The sequence below is a fragment of the Anguilla anguilla genome, chromosome 2 (assembly GCF_013347855.1).
Source record: "Anguilla anguilla isolate fAngAng1 chromosome 2, fAngAng1.pri, whole genome shotgun sequence".
NCBI classification, from domain to species: domain Eukaryota; kingdom Metazoa; phylum Chordata; class Actinopteri; order Anguilliformes; family Anguillidae; genus Anguilla; species Anguilla anguilla.
This window is the reverse complement of record NC_049202.1, coordinates 5,915,041-5,921,286: the sequence shown is the minus strand read 5'-3', so window position 1 is coordinate 5,921,286 and position 6,246 is coordinate 5,915,041. Positions and strand designations below refer to the sequence as shown.

Genomic DNA, 6,246 nt, shown 5'->3' with positions numbered 1-6,246 from the left:
TACATTACGCATTTCACTAAACCTCTTATTTTATTTACATAGTTTGCATCTCTGTTCTTATTTACAATGTTTAAAAAAAGCAAAGGCAAATGTTTTCTTTCCATTATGAAGATAATCAGCGTACATCAAATTTCCCTTTTTTTATCTCTTGAGGTTTAAACGTTCCAAAACACTTTGTTCTCGGAGAAACGTGCGCTGAGAAACAAAATGCTTTGCGTTGGAGAAGAGCTTGAGGGGGGTAAGGATCTCATTTTCTGATCACCCTCCCCAACGCCTACTGCCCCCCCACTCCCCCTCAACACCCACCGCACCTCCACACTCCCCCCCCCCCAAAGCCCACCGCCCCACCCACTCCCCCCCAACGCCCACCGCCCCCCCCACACTCCCCCCCAACATCCATCGCCCCCCCCACCCTACCCCCCAACCCTCCACCCAAACGCCCACGCCCCCCCCTTGCCGCAACGCACTTTCGCAACCAGAGGTTCCGTTTCCATGGGACCTCGGCCGGATTCGAGATGATGCGAGCCCGGAGAGCGGCGCCCACATCGCCGCCAGCCCATCGGGGCCGTTCCCTGTGATCTGGAACGGGATTGGACCGGAGCGTCAGAGGAGGAGGAGGAGGAGGAGGAGAGCCGGCGCTCATGCACGAGACGAAGGCCCCCGCAGCTACTGATTACACACCTGAGACTCAAAGCACAGAGCCCGCTCGCGAATGGCTGGGCGTCCCTGAATAATGCATCGCCCGTTAGTTAGTGAGAAGAATCCCGCTGCAGCGTAATGGCATGGCGGATACCCAGAACACGGCTGCCTTGATGTGGGGGGGGGGGGGGGGACTCACAGGTGCGCTAATTAATATTTAGCTTCCGAACGCGTCAGGCTGCACGGGAAGTTTTACGACCCGATGATTATAACAGAGAAGAACGTGGCGTTCCTTTGATATGAAGGTCCACGATTCTTCTCTGGCGTCATCTCGCCATCGTGAAACGGGCTCGTTTTTACCTGCTACTGACGCCAAGGATAAAGAATTTATGAAAATATAAAAGAAAAAGTAATTATAAGTTGGTTTGGCCGAATTTGAAAGTTTTTAAAAAAAGAATAATTTTAATCATCATTTGCATACAAGGCGAGATCATAATGTGCATTCTGATCACGATCGTCGAGTCGAACACACCTGTGAATCCGGCTTTCGTGGACAGGACTGCAGTGCTGGAGCTCGTAATTATCTCAGGTGAAACATCTTCATCAGCCGCAGATGGGACTTCGCCGGAACACCTTAAGTTAGGCTCGCTGGGGGAATTGAAGTGCTGTCAGAGGATCCTGCACGAAATTGCAAAAAGCAAAAAAAGCAATCTAAGACCGCGATGCCATCGTAAAGATCCAATTTAATTCCTATTTGGAATTCAAATGAATACAGGCAGTTTTTTACCGTACCTCGTTAGGATAAATACCGAGTTAGAATAAACATTTTTATTGAATTTCTAGCCTTGATTCAATAATCAAGGATGATTTCTTGCCTATAATGAATCAAGAAATGATTCAGCTCAACTTTGACGGTGAACTTCACTTGATGATGAACGAATGGCTTGGGACGGTGTTTCCTTTTTTTTGGTGAGCAGTTGGCGTCCCTCGTCTCACCGCTCAAAAGGCAGGCCCTTCGGTCAACCCGACACCTGCGCCCCGTTTTGGCCAAATGAAACAGGCTCCTGGGCGGGAGCTTTGGAGGGGGAAGCGCGTGCTTTATTTACAGCCCCCCCTGCCACTACCCCCGCCCCCCGCCCCCCCGCCAGGCGCGTAATCGTTTGGCGCAGCTACCGTGCACCCGAAAGAGCCGCCATTTTGAAAGCCGATCAATGAGACAAAATGGACGTCGCCTAAAGTCACCCGCCATCAAGGAGAAGCACGAGTTTCCCTTTGCACAACAGAGCAAAGCCACCGGCGTACTGCGGGTGAGTTTCACGGCTACGGTCGACCTGTGTTCCTACCCGCACCGAACAGCCCGGGCGCGTGGCCACTAGCCAGCGAGACTTCGGGTGACCCGAAGGAGCCGCTCCAGAAAAGACACCTGTCCCCAGCAGGAGTCCGCACTCACCTCTGGGGGAATTCTGGGAAGTCGGTGCTGAAATGCGGCCATTCCACCTGCAGGCCATTAATCTTCACTTCCTCTAATGCAGACAACCGCAAACTTGAATGAAGATGGACAACAAAGGGAAAATTAGTTGGCTCAATGAGACAAAATAAAGAATGTTTTTGAAAAAAATATTATTACTGCTACTACTACTATTACTTCTACTACTACTACTACTACTAATAATAATAATAATAATAATAATATTCCTGCGATGGATTGGACTCTCACCCAATGCATGCTGGGATAGGCTCCAGCACCCCCCACAACCCTGCCCAGGATGTTTGACTCCAAGGCCGTGGGTTTGAGTCCCAGATGGGGCTGTGCTATTATACCCCTGAGCAAGGCATTTAACCTACAGTAAGTCACTGAAGTAAAACTTTCCAGCTCTATAAACAGATTCTATGCAAAAAAGAACAATCCAGAAGAGCGCAACATTATGGAAAAAAGGCAGCATTGTAGAACTGACATTCCTTAACCCTGAAGGGTGAAAAAACCTGCACATGACCTGTAATCTCAGGCCAAAATATTTGCTGCCAGAGATGCCCCACATGCTGATCATGTCAGATAGATCAAGTGTCACTTATTGATTAATTTGGCCTTAAAATCCATGAAGAAAAAATGTCAGTGGTAATTCCGAATTTGGTTGGATGCTATGATGCTTTTCCCCCTGTTGCAGTTAGTCTCTACAAGAGGTTAAAATTTTGTTAAAAAATTTAGAACCCAAGAGAAGCACAGAAGATTTTTTTTTTTTTTAAAGTGTCATTAAAAACAAAAAAGGATCAAACTCTAGAGATATCACTTCAACAGAGATAACAGGCCTGGGTTATCTTTTTAAATATGTTTCTCGGAGCCCAAACTGCCGTTAAAGATATCATAAGATTCCTAATTTCAGATTTAATATTGGAAGCTCAGCTACTCGGTTGCAAATGCTGCAAGACTGTCTGATGTTCGGGGCCCCATTAATAAAGCATCAGGTTTATCTGGCTTCAACCAACGGAACTATTGTGGCATTTTGTGATTTTAATATTTCCCAAGCAGCCGTTTAGCGTAGCTTATATGCGACAACTGGGTTCACCGACAAATAGCAATAAAAGTGAGATGTTTCAACCATCAGAATGATAATGAAAAGACAACGGAAGAGGCAGGAGAAAACTGGCAAAATAAACACTGTATAATTTTTGCTTGTGTTACTGCATTTCATTGCTGTAAAATCAACACTGAGAGTGTGCTTTTAACCCTGATTGTGTGTTGTTCTTACTTGACACATGCAAACTCTTTATTTGTTGATTCATCAGTGATAATGTTGCTGAGTACATGTATACAACACACTGCTAGATTTTAATACTAAATAAAAATAAAGAATGTATGCAAATCTAGGTTATGTAGTATATTATTCATATAAATTAGGCTTTAGTTGTGAAGTATTCAATAATTATTGTGCCCTCTACCAAGCCGACTAAGAGCCTACCAAAGCAGAGATATAGCTGTATAAGGCCTACATTATGTTAGTTTTGTTAGGGCAGGATTTATCCTATTCCACCATAGGAGGAAGCCATTTTTAGGAATACGATCTGTGATCTGAGCTTTGTTTAAAGGACATTTTAACTGCCCTTTTCCCAGGCAAACAGAGGTTTTAGCTTGACTGCACCATCAAACTCTGAATGAACTACGTCTGCATTAAGGGGGAAAACATTCTCTGTCTTTTCAATTGATACATACTGGTGGTAGATGTTGGGAAGCATACATGAATTCAGTTAGGTTCGGAGTTCAGTCCTTTCACAGGGCTCAAGAGAAACCCCCACCTTCCCCTACCCCCCGACACGACACATTTTACAGACATTCTGTATTTTCAAAAAAAAATAAAAATAATAATTTCACTTTTTTAAAATGTTCTTTTTTTCTTTACCGCAGTTTTGTTTTGAAGAAGAACACTTTAAGATGGCCCCGCATTTCCACACAGGAATGACTTTAATGCTTTTTTTTTTCTTCTTTTTTTTTTGTGTTATCCATCATCGGTTCTAAATTTCCAGCTGGGGTTTTGAGTTGTAATTTATTTCCAAGAGTGAAGGGGAATTGGTTGTTGCTGCTGTTGTTGTTGTTGCTCAGTGACAGAAGAGCGAGTTGAGAATAGGATGCTTTTGAGACGCAGCTGGTTACAAAGCCTCTTCAACCCCGAACACCCCCCCGTCCCTCCCCCTCCCCCCCCCCCCGGTGGCTGTACATTCCGACTGCTGCTAAAGCACAGACCAAAGAGAGAAAGAAGATTCAAAACACTTGACAGTCTTGTCATTTGAGCTCACAGCTTTAAAGGTTATGTATACTATAGTCAACCATGATTTAAGTGTTCATCACGGTTTTATAGTCGGTCTGGGAAGTCCTTGACAAAGACTTGACTCCCCAGAATGCCTTGCGGCACCATCTAAAAGTCTCGCAGCAAGCACTTTCAGTTAGAAAATAACGCCAATCGGGCTTTCAGCGATGACGAAAAATTACATTACAGTTTTTCAGAAACAAAATTAACACTGAATCGGAATGCTTCAGCAGAGAAGCATCGCTTGCACGTTAGTCTGGTAAAATATCGGCCGGATGAGATCTACATAATGTGAAACGTCAAAATAAAGCTGAGGCCATCTTTGAATCCAGGCTGTAGCTTCTCACACCAGCCACAGAACATGTTGCCTGAAGGGGACACAGTAATCTGTCACATACGGGCTGCAACTGCTTTTTTTTAAAGCATCCCCTGGCAGTGTTTCTTTCTTCATTGATGTTAATTCCAACATTCCTCTTCACTATCTTTTGCTATTACTCAGCTGGTTAAACCCTCATGCCATGACTGACCTTACCTATCCTTTCCTGTATATTGGCTTTACTGTTCTTAATGGCAGTGATGTTGTCCCTTACTTTACCTTTAAATAAACAATAAGGCGATCCTATACTGTATTGTTCATTGCCCAGTTCTGTATGAATGCCCTTGTAAGCATAACTCATCTTAGTTTTTTCCCCAAATTCACCACACTGCTGATTTTCCATGTGTCTCAATTCATAGCAGCCTTCAGCTTCAGGATAATCAAGGTCTGTTTGGCCTGCAATGTACTGGATGACCTTGCCTTGACATTAAGTACCTTTTTTATACGTGAATTTCATTTCCTTTCATTTCTTTTCACTTCACACTGCTGTGTGAAAACCCCAGTCTCTTGACCAAAAAACTAGACTGGACCGACTGTCTGTTTGCATTTATGGTACATACATCATTATTTTGTTTTCACAAAGAAACTGAACACGTGCTGTACTTGAATAACACGGGCTGCTATTGGCTAATGTGATGATGATGATGGACGATTATTCCAATCATTTCAGGGCCACAGCCCTTTCAAATATAAATCATCGCATTGAAGACCCGTTTTCCGTGGGAATCAACCCGTTCGCCAGGACTGTTCTGGAGAGGGATTCAATCGGAGTCATAAAACCAAATGTACTAAAACATATCCTAATGGTCCCTTAGATTAAAATCCCCCCAGCCCTCTTCTGCTCCCATTTAACCGGAGGACTCGGCTGTGGAAAACGAGGTCGACCCCACCTGGTTTTCGAAAGCGGTTAAACACAGGCCTCCGTGGTTTTACGGACTCTGCTCCTGATCCTGAGCCCTCGTTCACAGGCTTCTCTTTCTCCCCTCCTCCGTCGGAGCTGAGCTGACGTGAGAACGGCAGGCCTCCCCCCCCCCCCCCAGCGCCAGGCCCAGATGGGCCCCTCGTTCTGTCGGAGCGAGGAGCCAGGAATCTGGACTCCGCCGAAACGGCACGGTCGCGCCTCGGGCCCGGGCTCCCGCCGCTCGGATAATTCCCGCCATTAGCGGAGGAGCCCGCTGGATCCGTTTCCCCCCCCCCCCCCCCGTTCCGCTCTCTCCGAGAAACCAGCGCCACGACATCACTTCCTGAAAAGCCTGGCTCCACTGTTTCAACAATGAGCACAGTCTACAAGCAAACCCAGCCTGTCCTAACAAAACAAACAAATAAAAATTATTCTGATTAATGCAGTGAGAAATACAACAAATGGTGCTGGATTCTGGATTCTGGCGCATGCAAGACATCCAGCAACTGGAAGATCCCGTTACACCACAA

General features: G+C 45.5%; 1 long non-coding RNA gene across 1 annotated transcript in view; it reads right to left on the bottom strand.

Annotated features, from left to right (window-relative positions):
• Positions 1-1,123: 1,123 nt before the first annotated feature.
• Positions 1,124-6,246, bottom strand: part of LOC118219925 — an 8,574-nt gene continuing 3,451 nt past the window's right edge. The window contains exons 2-3 of the long non-coding RNA XR_004763886.1: positions 2,090-2,182; positions 1,124-1,317 (exon numbers count right to left, since the gene is read on the bottom strand). This is a non-coding gene — a long non-coding RNA (uncharacterized LOC118219925). The remainder of the gene's footprint in view (positions 1,318-2,089; positions 2,183-6,246) is intronic.